Genomic DNA, 13,677 nt, shown 5'->3' with positions numbered 1-13,677 from the left:
CCTGGGCACCTGCCCACACCCACACCCACACCCACACCCCCAATCGTGTGTGTTCCTCCAGGGCACACAGCGCCCGCAGCCAGCCCCCAACAGCACCAACAGCAGCACCACCTCGCCAGCCCAGGCTTGCCACTGCTCAGGGCCCACCGCATGCACACTCAGTGGTCCTGGGCCAGGCCTGGGGAGAAACTTGCCTACACGCCACCTGCCAGAGCCCACCCGAGGGACCCCCTCACCCACCAACCCACCCACCTGGCCGGTAACAACTCTCTCTCTCTCTCTCTGCCTGTGTATCCCCTCTCCCTCTTGGCCTCGCTCACACGCGCGCGCGCACACACACACACACACACACACACCCAACACCCCTACAGCCAAGACCCTCAGCCCTGACTCAGGCAGAATCCCAAGGCCCGGCCGGCTGGCCGGAGGCCCAGCGCCACACTCGCCTGCCCGTTGGCCCCCTCCCCGGCCCTCGCAGACACACCTCTCACCGCCCGCAGCAGTCCCGCCCCCCGGGTGTAGGGGATGCCGAGGCGCCCCCACCCCACCCCCGTGGCGTGGGCAAACCTGCCCTGTGGACCGAAATGCCTCTGTGTCTCGAGGCCTGTGGGTGGTGTAGGACTGCGTGCCTGCTGCCTGCGTGCTGGCCAGTGCGTGGGGTCCCTGCGTGCGCCTGTGCGTGCGTGTGTGCATCAGTCGGTGGGTGAGGGTGACCCCGTGCGCTGGAGTGGGCCGTGCGGCGTGGCCCGCCGAGCCCGGCTCCCTCACGGCCCTCGGCCCCGGGTGCCCGGTCCCAGGTCCCGAGCCATCGTAGTGCCCAGCGTGGCTGATTGCTTGCTTGCTTGCTGGGTGGGTGGGAGTGAGGGTGGCTGTGGGGGAAGGGGTGGGGGTGGGCGAGGGGGTGGGCTGGGGGATGGGGGTGCGTCCGCGGGGCCCCAGGTGTCAACGGGGCCCACCGGGGCTGGGTGTCTGGGACCCCGTGGGTGCGTGCGGGCGGGCGTGCGGGCGTGTGTCAGCTGCCAGGGCTCCCAGCGGCAGGCGGAGCCGTAGGAGGGCAGGGCTGGGCAGTGTGAGGCGCCCCCCGAAGCCCACCCCGCCCAGCCCTGTCCGCCGGCGGCGCCTTCCCAGGTGCGGGAGCCTGGAGGGAGGAGGAGAATGCGGGGGTGCGGGGTGAGGCGCCCTGGCTGCGGGCAGGGGGAGGCGGCCTGAGAGGAGAGCTGGAGTGGCCTGGGGGCCGCTGAAGCAGGAGGTGGTCCAGCGTTGTCCCGGCGGTGCGGGCAGGGGCAGCAGCAGGGGCATGAATGAGCAACAGCAGGGGCAGGGGCATGAGCAGCAGGGGCAGGGGCAGCAGGGGCGTGTGGCGGGCGGGCGGGCGGGCGCAGGGGAGGGGCGTGTGGCGGGCAGGCAGCTGGGGCAGCAGGCTGAAGAGCGTGTGTGAGGCGGTGGCTGTCGTCTACGGCCATACCACCCTGAACGCGCCCGATCTCGTCTGATCTCGGAAGCTAAGCAGGGTCGGGCCTGGTTAGTACTTGGATGGGAGACCGCCTGGGAATACCGGGTGCTGTAGGCTTTTGCCCCCGGCCCATGCCCGCTCCCTCCTTTTCCCGCCTGCCCGCTCGCCCACCCAGCCCCACTCCGGGACGCCACCAGCCAAAAGCCCGCCCAACCCTGCACCCTGCCACCTGCCACCTGCTACCCTGCCTGCCTGCTCTGGCCTGCCCAGCGTCCCTTCCCCTGCCTGCTGCTGCAGTCCCAGCGCTCCGCCACACGCCTCCCACGCCCCCAACCCACCCGCCCGCCGCCGCATGCGACGGTGCCACCCCGTTGTGTGTGTGGCCCCACACACACTAGCCAGCGCCCCAGCCCGCCCAACCCTGCACAGCCACCTGCCACACACACACACAGCCCCCCAGCCAACCTTCTCTGCCAGGCGCGCACACACTCACGCGCGCCAAGATCTGCCCTCCGCCCGCAGGCTCCCTGGGCACCTGCCCACACCCACACCCACACCCACACCCCCAATCGTGTGTGTTCCTCCAGGGCACACAGCGCCCGCAGCCAGCCCCCAACAGCACCAACAGCAGCACCACCTCGCCAGCCCAGGCTTGCCACTGCTCAGGGCCCACCGCATGCACACTCAGTGGTCCTGGGCCAGGCCTGGGGAGAAACTTGCCTACACGCCACCTGCCAGAGCCCACCCGAGGGACCCCCTCACCCACCAACCCACCCACCTGGCCGGTAACAACTCTCTCTCTCTCTCTCTGCCTGTGTATCCCCTCTCCCTCTTGGCCTCGCTCACACGCGCGCGCGCACACACACACACACACACACACACCCAACACCCCTACAGCCAAGACCCTCAGCCCTGACTCAGGCAGAATCCCAAGGCCCGGCCGGCTGGCCGGAGGCCCAGCGCCACACTCGCCTGCCCGTTGGCCCCCTCCCCGGCCCTCGCAGACACACCTCTCACCGCCCGCAGCAGTCCCGCCCCCCGGGTGTAGGGGATGCCGAGGCGCCCCCACCCCACCCCCGTGGCGTGGGCAAACCTGCCCTGTGGACCGAAATGCCTCTGTGTCTCGAGGCCTGTGGGTGGTGTAGGACTGCGTGCCTGCTGCCTGCGTGCTGGCCAGTGCGTGGGGTCCCTGCGTGCGCCTGTGCGTGCGTGTGTGCATCAGTCGGTGGGTGAGGGTGACCCCGTGCGCTGGAGTGGGCCGTGCGGCGTGGCCCGCCGAGCCCGGCTCCCTCACGGCCCTCGGCCCCGGGTGCCCGGTCCCAGGTCCCGAGCCATCGTAGTGCCCAGCGTGGCTGATTGCTTGCTTGCTTGCTGGGTGGGTGGGAGTGAGGGTGGCTGTGGGGGAAGGGGTGGGGGTGGGCGAGGGGGTGGGCTGGGGGATGGGGGTGCGTCCGCGGGGCCCCAGGTGTCAACGGGGCCCACCGGGGCTGGGTGTCTGGGACCCCGTGGGTGCGTGCGGGCGGGCGTGCGGGCGTGTGTCAGCTGCCAGGGCTCCCAGCGGCAGGCGGAGCCGTAGGAGGGCAGGGCTGGGCAGTGTGAGGCGCCCCCCGAAGCCCACCCCGCCCAGCCCTGTCCGCCGGCGGCGCCTTCCCAGGTGCGGGAGCCTGGAGGGAGGAGGAGAATGCGGGGGTGCGGGGTGAGGCGCCCTGGCTGCGGGCAGGGGGAGGCGGCCTGAGAGGAGAGCTGGAGTGGCCTGGGGGCCGCTGAAGCAGGAGGTGGTCCAGCGTTGTCCCGGCGGTGCGGGCAGGGGCAGCAGCAGGGGCATGAATGAGCAACAGCAGGGGCAGGGGCATGAGCAGCAGGGGCAGGGGCAGCAGGGGCGTGTGGCGGGCGGGCGGGCGGGCGCAGGGGAGGGGCGTGTGGCGGGCAGGCAGCTGGGGCAGCAGGCTGAAGAGCGTGTGTGAGGCGGTGGCTGTCGTCTACGGCCATACCACCCTGAACGCGCCCGATCTCGTCTGATCTCGGAAGCTAAGCAGGGTCGGGCCTGGTTAGTACTTGGATGGGAGACCGCCTGGGAATACCGGGTGCTGTAGGCTTTTGCCCCCGGCCCATGCCCGCTCCCTCCTTTTCCCGCCTGCCCGCTCGCCCACCCAGCCCCACTCCGGGACGCCACCAGCCAAAAGCCCGCCCAACCCTGCACCCTGCCACCTGCCACCTGCTACCCTGCCTGCCTGCTCTGGCCTGCCCAGCGTCCCTTCCCCTGCCTGCTGCTGCAGTCCCAGCGCTCCGCCACACGCCTCCCACGCCCCCAACCCACCCGCCCGCCGCCGCATGCGACGGTGCCACCCCGTTGTGTGTGTGGCCCCACACACACTAGCCAGCGCCCCAGCCCGCCCAACCCTGCACCCTGCCACCTGCCACACACACACACAGCCCCCCAGCCAACCTTCTCTGCCAGGCGCGCACACACTCACGCGCGCCAGGATCTGCCCTCCGCCCGCAGGCTCCCTGGGCACCTGCCCACACCCACACCCACACCCACACCCCCAATCGTGTGTGTTCCTCCAGGGCACACAGCGCCCGCAGCCAGCCCCCAACAGCACCAACAGCAGCACCACCTCGCCAGCCCAGGCTTGCCACTGCTCAGGGCCCACCGCATGCACACTCAGTGGTCCTGGGCCAGGCCTGGGGAGAAACTTGCCTACACGCCACCTGCCAGAGCCCACCCGAGGGACCCCCTCACCCACCAACCCACCCACCTGGCCGGTAACAACTCTCTCTCTCTCTCTCTGCCTGTGTATCCCCTCTCCCTCTTGGCCTCGCTCACACGCGCGCGCGCACACACACACACACACACACACACCCAACACCCCTACAGCCAAGACCCTCAGCCCTGACTCAGGCAGAATCCCAAGGCCCGGCCGGCTGGCCGGAGGCCCAGCGCCACACTCGCCTGCCCGTTGGCCCCCTCCCCGGCCCTCGCAGACACACCTCTCACCGCCCGCAGCAGTCCCGCCCCCCGGGTGTAGGGGATGCCGAGGCGCCCCCACCCCACCCCCGTGGCGTGGGCAAACCTGCCCTGTGGACCGAAATGCCTCTGTGTCTCGAGGCCTGTGGGTGGTGTAGGACTGCGTGCCTGCTGCCTGCGTGCTGGCCAGTGCGTGGGGTCCCTGCGTGCGCCTGTGCGTGCGTGTGTGCATCAGTCGGTGGGTGAGGGTGACCCCGTGCGCTGGAGTGGGCCGTGCGGCGTGGCCCGCCGAGCCCGGCTCCCTCACGGCCCTCGGCCCCGGGTGCCCGGTCCCAGGTCCCGAGCCATCGTAGTGCCCAGCGTGGCTGATTGCTTGCTTGCTTGCTGGGTGGGTGGGAGTGAGGGTGGCTGTGGGGGAAGGGGTGGGGGTGGGCGAGGGGGTGGGCTGGGGGATGGGGGTGCGTCCGCGGGGCCCCAGGTGTCAACGGGGCCCACCGGGGCTGGGTGTCTGGGACCCCGTGGGTGCGTGCGGGCGGGCGTGCGGGCGTGTGTCAGCTGCCAGGGCTCCCAGCGGCAGGCGGAGCCGTAGGAGGGCAGGGCTGGGCAGTGTGAGGCGCCCCCCGAAGCCCACCCCGCCCAGCCCTGTCCGCCGGCGGCGCCTTCCCAGGTGCGGGAGCCTGGAGGGAGGAGGAGAATGCGGGGGTGCGGGGTGAGGCGCCCTGGCTGCGGGCAGGGGGAGGCGGCCTGAGAGGAGAGCTGGAGTGGCCTGGGGGCCGCTGAAGCAGGAGGTGGTCCAGCGTTGTCCCGGCGGTGCGGGCAGGGGCAGCAGCAGGGGCATGAATGAGCAACAGCAGGGGCAGGGGCATGAGCAGCAGGGGCAGGGGCAGCAGGGGCGTGTGGCGGGCGGGCGGGCGGGCGCAGGGGAGGGGCGTGTGGCGGGCAGGCAGCTGGGGCAGCAGGCTGAAGAGCGTGTGTGAGGCGGTGGCTGTCGTCTACGGCCATACCACCCTGAACGCGCCCGATCTCGTCTGATCTCGGAAGCTAAGCAGGGTCGGGCCTGGTTAGTACTTGGATGGGAGACCGCCTGGGAATACCGGGTGCTGTAGGCTTTTGCCCCCGGCCCATGCCCGCTCCCTCCTTTTCCCGCCTGCCCGCTCGCCCACCCAGCCCCACTCCGGGACGCCACCAGCCAAAAGCCCGCCCAACCCTGCACCCTGCCACCTGCCACCTGCTACCCTGCCTGCCTGCTCTGGCCTGCCCAGCGTCCCTTCCCCTGCCTGCTGCTGCAGTCCCAGCGCTCCGCCACACGCCTCCCACGCCCCCAACCCACCCGCCCGCCGCCGCATGCGACGGTGCCACCCCGTTGTGTGTGTGGCCCCACACACACTAGCCAGCGCCCCAGCCCGCCCAACCCTGCACCCTGCCACCTGCCACACACACACACAGCCCCCCAGCCAACCTTCTCTGCCAGGCGCGCACACACTCACGCGCGCCAGGATCTGCCCTCCGCCCGCAGGCTCCCTGGGCACCTGCCCACACCCACACCCACACCCACACCCCCAATCGTGTGTGTTCCTCCAGGGCACACAGCGCCCGCAGCCAGCCCCCAACAGCACCAACAGCAGCACCACCTCGCCAGCCCAGGCTTGCCACTGCTCAGGGCCCACCGCATGCACACTCAGTGGTCCTGGGCCAGGCCTGGGGAGAAACTTGCCTACACGCCACCTGCCAGAGCCCACCCGAGGGACCCCCTCACCCACCAACCCACCCACCTGGCCGGTAACAACTCTCTCTCTCTCTCTCTGCCTGTGTATCCCCTCTCCCTCTTGGCCTCGCTCACACGCGCGCGCGCACACACACACACACACACACACACCCAACACCCCTACAGCCAAGACCCTCAGCCCTGACTCAGGCAGAATCCCAAGGCCCGGCCGGCTGGCCGGAGGCCCAGCGCCACACTCGCCTGCCCGTTGGCCCCCTCCCCGGCCCTCGCAGACACACCTCTCACCGCCCGCAGCAGTCCCGCCCCCCGGGTGTAGGGGATGCCGAGGCGCCCCCACCCCACCCCCGTGGCGTGGGCAAACCTGCCCTGTGGACCGAAATGCCTCTGTGTCTCGAGGCCTGTGGGTGGTGTAGGACTGCGTGCCTGCTGCCTGCGTGCTGGCCAGTGCGTGGGGTCCCTGCGTGCGCCTGTGCGTGCGTGTGTGCATCAGTCGGTGGGTGAGGGTGACCCCGTGCGCTGGAGTGGGCCGTGCGGCGTGGCCCGCCGAGCCCGGCTCCCTCACGGCCCTCGGCCCCGGGTGCCCGGTCCCAGGTCCCGAGCCATCGTAGTGCCCAGCGTGGCTGATTGCTTGCTTGCTTGCTGGGTGGGTGGGAGTGAGGGTGGCTGTGGGGGAAGGGGTGGGGGTGGGCGAGGGGGTGGGCTGGGGGATGGGGGTGCGTCCGCGGGGCCCCAGGTGTCAACGGGGCCCACCGGGGCTGGGTGTCTGGGACCCCGTGGGTGCGTGCGGGCGGGCGTGCGGGCGTGTGTCAGCTGCCAGGGCTCCCAGCGGCAGGCGGAGCCGTAGGAGGGCAGGGCTGGGCAGTGTGAGGCGCCCCCCGAAGCCCACCCCGCCCAGCCCTGTCCGCCGGCGGCGCCTTCCCAGGTGCGGGAGCCTGGAGGGAGGAGGAGAATGCGGGGGTGCGGGGTGAGGCGCCCTGGCTGCGGGCAGGGGGAGGCGGCCTGAGAGGAGAGCTGGAGTGGCCTGGGGGCCGCTGAAGCAGGAGGTGGTCCAGCGTTGTCCCGGCGGTGCGGGCAGGGGCAGCAGCAGGGGCATGAATGAGCAACAGCAGGGGCAGGGGCATGAGCAGCAGGGGCAGGGGCAGCAGGGGCGTGTGGCGGGCGGGCGGGCGGGCGCAGGGGAGGGGCGTGTGGCGGGCAGGCAGCTGGGGCAGCAGGCTGAAGAGCGTGTGTGAGGCGGTGGCTGTCGTCTACGGCCATACCACCCTGAACGCGCCCGATCTCGTCTGATCTCGGAAGCTAAGCAGGGTCGGGCCTGGTTAGTACTTGGATGGGAGACCGCCTGGGAATACCGGGTGCTGTAGGCTTTTGCCCCCGGCCCATGCCCGCTCCCTCCTTTTCCCGCCTGCCCGCTCGCCCACCCAGCCCCACTCCGGGACGCCACCAGCCAAAAGCCCGCCCAACCCTGCACCCTGCCACCTGCCACCTGCTACCCTGCCTGCCTGCTCTGGCCTGCCCAGCGTCCCTTCCCCTGCCTGCTGCTGCAGTCCCAGCGCTCCGCCACACGCCTCCCACGCCCCCAACCCACCCGCCCGCCGCCGCATGCGACGGTGCCACCCCGTTGTGTGTGTGGCCCCACACACACTAGCCAGCGCCCCAGCCCGCCCAACCCTGCACAGCCACCTGCCACACACACACACAGCCCCCCAGCCAACCTTCTCTGCCAGGCGCGCACACACTCACGCGCGCCAGGATCTGCCCTCCGCCCGCAGGCTCCCTGGGCACCTGCCCACACCCACACCCACACCCACACCCCCAATCGTGTGTGTTCCTCCAGGGCACACAGCGCCCGCAGCCAGCCCCCAACAGCACCAACAGCAGCACCACCTCGCCAGCCCAGGCTTGCCACTGCTCAGGGCCCACCGCATGCACACTCAGTGGTCCTGGGCCAGGCCTGGGGAGAAACTTGCCTACACGCCACCTGCCAGAGCCCACCCGAGGGACCCCCTCACCCACCAACCCACCCACCTGGCCGGTAACAACTCTCTCTCTCTCTCTCTCTCTCTCTCTCTCTCTGCCTGTGTATCCCCTCTCCCTCTTGGCCTCGCTCACACGCGCGCGCGCACACACACACACACACACACACACACACACCCCACACACCCCTACAGCCAAGACCCTCAGCCCTGACTCAGGCAGAATCCCAAGGCCCGGCCGGCTGGCCGGAGGCCCAGCGCCACACTCGCCTGCCCGTTGGCCCCCTCCCTGGCCCTCGCAGACACACCTCCCACCGCCCGCAGCAGTCCCGCCCCCCGGGTGTAGGGGATGCCGAGGCGCCCCCACCCCACCCCCGTGGCGTGGGCAAACCTGCCCTGTGGACCGAAATGCCTCTGTGTCTCGAGGCCTGTGGGTGGTGTAGGACTGCGTGCCTGCTGCCTGCGTGCTGGCCAGTGCGTGGGGTCCCTGCGTGCGCCTGTGCGTGCGTGTGTGCATCAGTCGGTGGGTGAGGGTGACCCCGTGCGCTGGAGTGGGCCGTGCGGCGTGGCCCGCCGAGCCCGGCTCCCTCACGGCCCTCGGCCCCGGGTGCCCGGTCCCAGGTCCCGAGCCATCGTAGTGCCCAGCGTGGCTGATTGCTTGCTTGCTTGCTGGGTGGGTGGGAGTGAGGGTGGCTGTGGGGGAAGGGGTGGGGGTGGGCGAGGGGGTGGGCTGGGGGATGGGGGTGCGTCCGCGGGGCCCCAGGTGTCAACGGGGCCCACCGGGGCTGGGTGTCTGGGACCCCGTGGGTGCGTGCGGGCGGGCGTGCGGGCGTGTGTCAGCTGCCAGGGCTCCCAGCGGCAGGCGGAGCCGTAGGAGGGCAGGGCTGGGCAGTGTGAGGCGCCCCCCGAAGCCCACCCCGCCCAGCCCTGTCCGCCGGCGGCGCCTTCCCAGGTGCGGGAGCCTGGAGGGAGGAGGAGAATGCGGGGGTGCGGGGTGAGGCGCCCTGGCTGCGGGCAGGGGGAGGCGGCCTGAGAGGAGAGCTGGAGTGGCCTGGGGGCCGCTGAAGCAGGAGGTGGTCCAGCGTTGTCCCGGCGGTGCGGGCAGGGGCAGCAGCAGGGGCATGAATGAGCAACAGCAGGGGCAGGGGCATGAGCAGCAGGGGCAGGGGCAGCAGGGGCGTGTGGCGGGCGGGCGGGCGGGCGCAGGGGAGGGGCGTGTGGCGGGCAGGCAGCTGGGGCAGCAGGCTGAAGAGCGTGTGTGAGGCGGTGGCTGTCGTCTACGGCCATACCACCCTGAACGCGCCCGATCTCGTCTGATCTCGGAAGCTAAGCAGGGTCGGGCCTGGTTAGTACTTGGATGGGAGACCGCCTGGGAATACCGGGTGCTGTAGGCTTTTGCCCCCGGCCCATGCCCGCTCCCTCCTTTTCCCGCCTGCCCGCTCGCCCACCCAGCCCCACTCCGGGACGCCACCAGCCAAAAGCCCGGCCTGCTTTCCCTGCCACCTGCCACCTGCTACCCTGCCTGCCTGCTCTGGCCTGCCCAGCGTCCCTTCCCCTGCCTGCTGCTGCAGTCCCAGCGCTCCGCCACACGCCTCCCACGCCCCCAACCCACCCGCCCGCCGCCGCATGCGACGGTGCCACCCCGTTGTGTGTGTGGCCCCACACACACTAGCCAGCGCCCCAGCCCGCCCAACCCTGCACCCTGCCACCTGCCACACACACACACAGCCCCCCAGCCAACCTTCTCTGCCAGGCGCGCACACACTCACGCGCGCCAGGATCTGCCCTCCGCCCGCAGGCTCCCTGGGCACCTGCCCACACCCACACCCACACCCACACCCCCAATCGTGTGTGTTCCTCCAGGGCACACAGCGCCCGCAGCCAGCCCCCAACAGCACCAACAGCAGCACCACCTCGCCAGCCCAGGCTTGCCACTGCTCAGGGCCCACCGCATGCACACTCAGTGGTCCTGGGCCAGGCCTGGGGAGAAACTTGCCTACACGCCACCTGCCAGAGCCCACCCGAGGGACCCCCTCACCCACCAACCCACCCACCTGGCCGGTAACAACTCTCTCTCTCTCTCTCTGCCTGTGTATCCCCTCTCCCTCTTGGCCTCGCTCACACGCGCGCGCGCACACACACACACACACACACACACCCAACACCCCTACAGCCAAGACCCTCAGCCCTGACTCAGGCAGAATCCCAAGGCCCGGCCGGCTGGCCGGAGGCCCAGCGCCACACTCGCCTGCCCGTTGGCCCCCTCCCCGGCCCTCGCAGACACACCTCTCACCGCCCGCAGCAGTCCCGCCCCCCGGGTGTAGGGGATGCCGAGGCGCCCCCACCCCACCCCCGTGGCGTGGGCAAACCTGCCCTGTGGACCGAAATGCCTCTGTGTCTCGAGGCCTGTGGGTGGTGTAGGACTGCGTGCCTGCTGCCTGCGTGCTGGCCAGTGCGTGGGGTCCCTGCGTGCGCCTGTGCGTGCGTGTGTGCATCAGTCGGTGGGTGAGGGTGACCCCGTGCGCTGGAGTGGGCCGTGCGGCGTGGCCCGCCGAGCCCGGCTCCCTCACGGCCCTCGGCCCCGGGTGCCCGGTCCCAGGTCCCGAGCCATCGTAGTGCCCAGCGTGGCTGATTGCTTGCTTGCTTGCTGGGTGGGTGGGAGTGAGGGTGGCTGTGGGGGAAGGGGTGGGGGTGGGCGAGGGGGTGGGCTGGGGGATGGGGGTGCGTCCGCGGGGCCCCAGGTGTCAACGGGGCCCACCGGGGCTGGGTGTCTGGGACCCCGTGGGTGCGTGCGGGCGGGCGTGCGGGCGTGTGTCAGCTGCCAGGGCTCCCAGCGGCAGGCGGAGCCGTAGGAGGGCAGGGCTGGGCAGTGTGAGGCGCCCCCCGAAGCCCACCCCGCCCAGCCCTGTCCGCCGGCGGCGCCTTCCCAGGTGCGGGAGCCTGGAGGGAGGAGGAGAATGCGGGGGTGCGGGGTGAGGCGCCCTGGCTGCGGGCAGGGGGAGGCGGCCTGAGAGGAGAGCTGGAGTGGCCTGGGGGCCGCTGAAGCAGGAGGTGGTCCAGCGTTGTCCCGGCGGTGCGGGCAGGGGCAGCAGCAGGGGCATGAATGAGCAACAGCAGGGGCAGGGGCATGAGCAGCAGGGGCAGGGGCAGCAGGGGCGTGTGGCGGGCGGGCGGGCGGGCGCAGGGGAGGGGCGTGTGGCGGGCAGGCAGCTGGGGCAGCAGGCTGAAGAGCGTGTGTGAGGCGGTGGCTGTCGTCTACGGCCATACCACCCTGAACGCGCCCGATCTCGTCTGATCTCGGAAGCTAAGCAGGGTCGGGCCTGGTTAGTACTTGGATGGGAGACCGCCTGGGAATACCGGGTGCTGTAGGCTTTTGCCCCCGGCCCATGCCCGCTCCCTCCTTTTCCCGCCTGCCCGCTCGCCCACCCAGCCCCACTCCGGGACGCCACCAGCCAAAAGCCCGCCCAACCCTGCACCCTGCCACCTGCCACCTGCTACCCTGCCTGCCTGCTCTGGCCTGCCCAGCGTCCCTTCCCCTGCCTGCTGCTGCAGTCCCAGCGCTCCGCCACACGCCTCCCACGCCCCCAACCCACCCGCCCGCCGCCGCATGCGACGGTGCCACCCCGTTGTGTGTGTGGCCCCACACACACTAGCCAGCGCCCCAGCCCGCCCAACCCTGCACCCTGCCACCTGCCACACACACACACAGCCCCCCAGCCAACCTTCTCTGCCAGGCGCGCACACACTCACGCGCGCCAGGATCTGCCCTCCGCCCGCAGGCTCCCTGGGCACCTGCCCACACCCACACCCACACCCACACCCCCAATCGTGTGTGTTCCTCCAGGGCACACAGCGCCCGCAGCCAGCCCCCAACAGCACCAACAGCAGCACCACCTCGCCAGCCCAGGCTTGCCACTGCTCAGGGCCCACCGCATGCACACTCAGTGGTCCTGGGCCAGGCCTGGGGAGAAACTTGCCTACACGCCACCTGCCAGAGCCCACCCGAGGGACCCCCTCACCCACCAACCCACCCACCTGGCCGGTAACAACTCTCTCTCTCTCTCTCTCTCTCTCTCTGCCTGTGTATCCCCTCTCCCTCTTGGCCTCGCTCACACGCGCGCGCGCACACACACACACACACACACACACACACACCCCACACACCCCTACAGCCAAGACCCTCAGCCCTGACTCAGGCAGAATCCCAAGGCCCGGCCGGCTGGCCGGAGGCCCAGCGCCACACTCGCCTGCCCGTTGGCCCCCTCCCTGGCCCTCGCAGACACACCTCCCACCGCCCGCAGCAGTCCCGCCCCCCGGGTGTAGGGGATGCCGAGGCGCCCCCACCCCACCCCCGTGGCGTGGGCAAACCTGCCCTGTGGACCGAAATGCCTCTGTGTCTCGAGGCCTGTGGGTGGTGTAGGACTGCGTGCCTGCTGCCTGCGTGCTGGCCAGTGCGTGGGGTCCCTGCGTGCGCCTGTGCGTGCGTGTGTGCATCAGTCGGTGGGTGAGGGTGACCCCGTGCGCTGGAGTGGGCCGTGCGGCGTGGCCCGCCGAGCCCGGCTCCCTCACGGCCCTCGGCCCCGGGTGCCCGGTCCCAGGTCCCGAGCCATCGTAGTGCCCAGCGTGGCTGATTGCTTGCTTGCTTGCTGGGTGGGTGGGAGTGAGGGTGGCTGTGGGGGAAGGGGTGGGGGTGGGCGAGGGGGTGGGCTGGGGGATGGGGGTGCGTCCGCGGGGCCCCAGGTGTCAACGGGGCCCACCGGGGCTGGGTGTCTGGGACCCCGTGGGTGCGTGCGGGCGGGCGTGCGGGCGTGTGTCAGCTGCCAGGGCTCCCAGCGGCAGGCGGAGCCGTAGGAGGGCAGGGCTGGGCAGTGTGAGGCGCCCCCCGAAGCCCACCCCGCCCAGCCCTGTCCGCCGGCGGCGCCTTCCCAGGTGCGGGAGCCTGGAGGGAGGAGGAGAATGCGGGGGTGCGGGGTGAGGCGCCCTGGCTGCGGGCAGGGGGAGGCGGCCTGAGAGGAGAGCTGGAGTGGCCTGGGGGCCGCTGAAGCAGGAGGTGGTCCAGCGTTGTCCCGGCGGTGCGGGCAGGGGCAGCAGCAGGGGCATGAATGAGCAACAGCAGGGGCAGGGGCATGAGCAGCAGGGGCAGGGGCAGCAGGGGCGTGTGGCGGGCGGGCGGGCGGGCGCAGGGGAGGGGCGTGTGGCGGGCAGGCAGCTGGGGCAGCAGGCTGAAGAGCGTGTGTGAGGCGGTGGCTGTCGTCTACGGCCATACCACCCTGAACGCGCCCGATCTCGTCTGATCTCGGAAGCTAAGCAGGGTCGGGCCTGGTTAGTACTTGGATGGGAGACCGCCTGGGAATACCGGGTGCTGTAGGCTTTTGCCCCCGGCCCATGCCCGCTCCCTCCTTTTCCCGCCTGCCCGCTCGCCCACCCAGCCCCACTCCGGGACGCCACCAGCCAAAAGCCCGCCCAACCCTGCACCCTGCCACCTGCCACCTGCTACCCTGCCTGCCTGCTCTGGCCTGCCCAGCGTCCCTTCCCCTGCCTGCTGCTGCAGTCCCAG

The 13,677-nt window shown here is 71.4% G+C and overlaps 7 non-coding genes across 7 annotated transcripts; all 7 read left to right on the top strand.

Annotated features, from left to right (window-relative positions):
- Nucleotides 1–1,451: 1,451 nt before the first annotated feature.
- LOC131482570 (5S ribosomal RNA) lies at nucleotides 1,452–1,570 on the top strand. Its single transcript, XR_009247114.1, has one exon. It is a non-coding gene; the product is annotated as a 5S ribosomal RNA (ribosomal RNA).
- A 1,860-nt stretch (nucleotides 1,571–3,430) lies between these two features.
- On the top strand, nucleotides 3,431–3,549 carry LOC131482568 (5S ribosomal RNA). The gene has a single exon (XR_009247109.1). It is a non-coding gene; the product is annotated as a 5S ribosomal RNA (ribosomal RNA).
- A 1,862-nt stretch (nucleotides 3,550–5,411) lies between these two features.
- On the top strand, nucleotides 5,412–5,530 carry LOC131482566 (5S ribosomal RNA). The gene has a single exon (XR_009247108.1). It is a non-coding gene; the product is annotated as a 5S ribosomal RNA (ribosomal RNA).
- A 1,862-nt stretch (nucleotides 5,531–7,392) lies between these two features.
- On the top strand, nucleotides 7,393–7,511 carry LOC131482565 (5S ribosomal RNA). The gene has a single exon (XR_009247107.1). It is a non-coding gene; the product is annotated as a 5S ribosomal RNA (ribosomal RNA).
- A 1,884-nt stretch (nucleotides 7,512–9,395) lies between these two features.
- On the top strand, nucleotides 9,396–9,514 carry LOC131482563 (5S ribosomal RNA). The gene has a single exon (XR_009247106.1). It is a non-coding gene; the product is annotated as a 5S ribosomal RNA (ribosomal RNA).
- A 1,859-nt stretch (nucleotides 9,515–11,373) lies between these two features.
- LOC131482587 (5S ribosomal RNA) lies at nucleotides 11,374–11,492 on the top strand. The gene has a single exon (XR_009247129.1). It is a non-coding gene; the product is annotated as a 5S ribosomal RNA (ribosomal RNA).
- Nucleotides 11,493–13,372: 1,880 nt separating this feature from the next.
- On the top strand, nucleotides 13,373–13,491 carry LOC131482586 (5S ribosomal RNA). The gene has a single exon (XR_009247128.1). It is a non-coding gene; the product is annotated as a 5S ribosomal RNA (ribosomal RNA).
- Nucleotides 13,492–13,677: the final 186 nt, after the last annotated feature.

The sequence above is a fragment of the Ochotona princeps genome, chromosome 18 (assembly GCF_030435755.1).
Source record: "Ochotona princeps isolate mOchPri1 chromosome 18, mOchPri1.hap1, whole genome shotgun sequence".
Classification (NCBI taxonomy): Eukaryota; Metazoa; Chordata; class Mammalia; order Lagomorpha; family Ochotonidae; genus Ochotona; species Ochotona princeps.
Note: the sequence above shows the minus strand (reverse complement) of the source record. Positions and strands in the feature narration are given on the sequence as shown.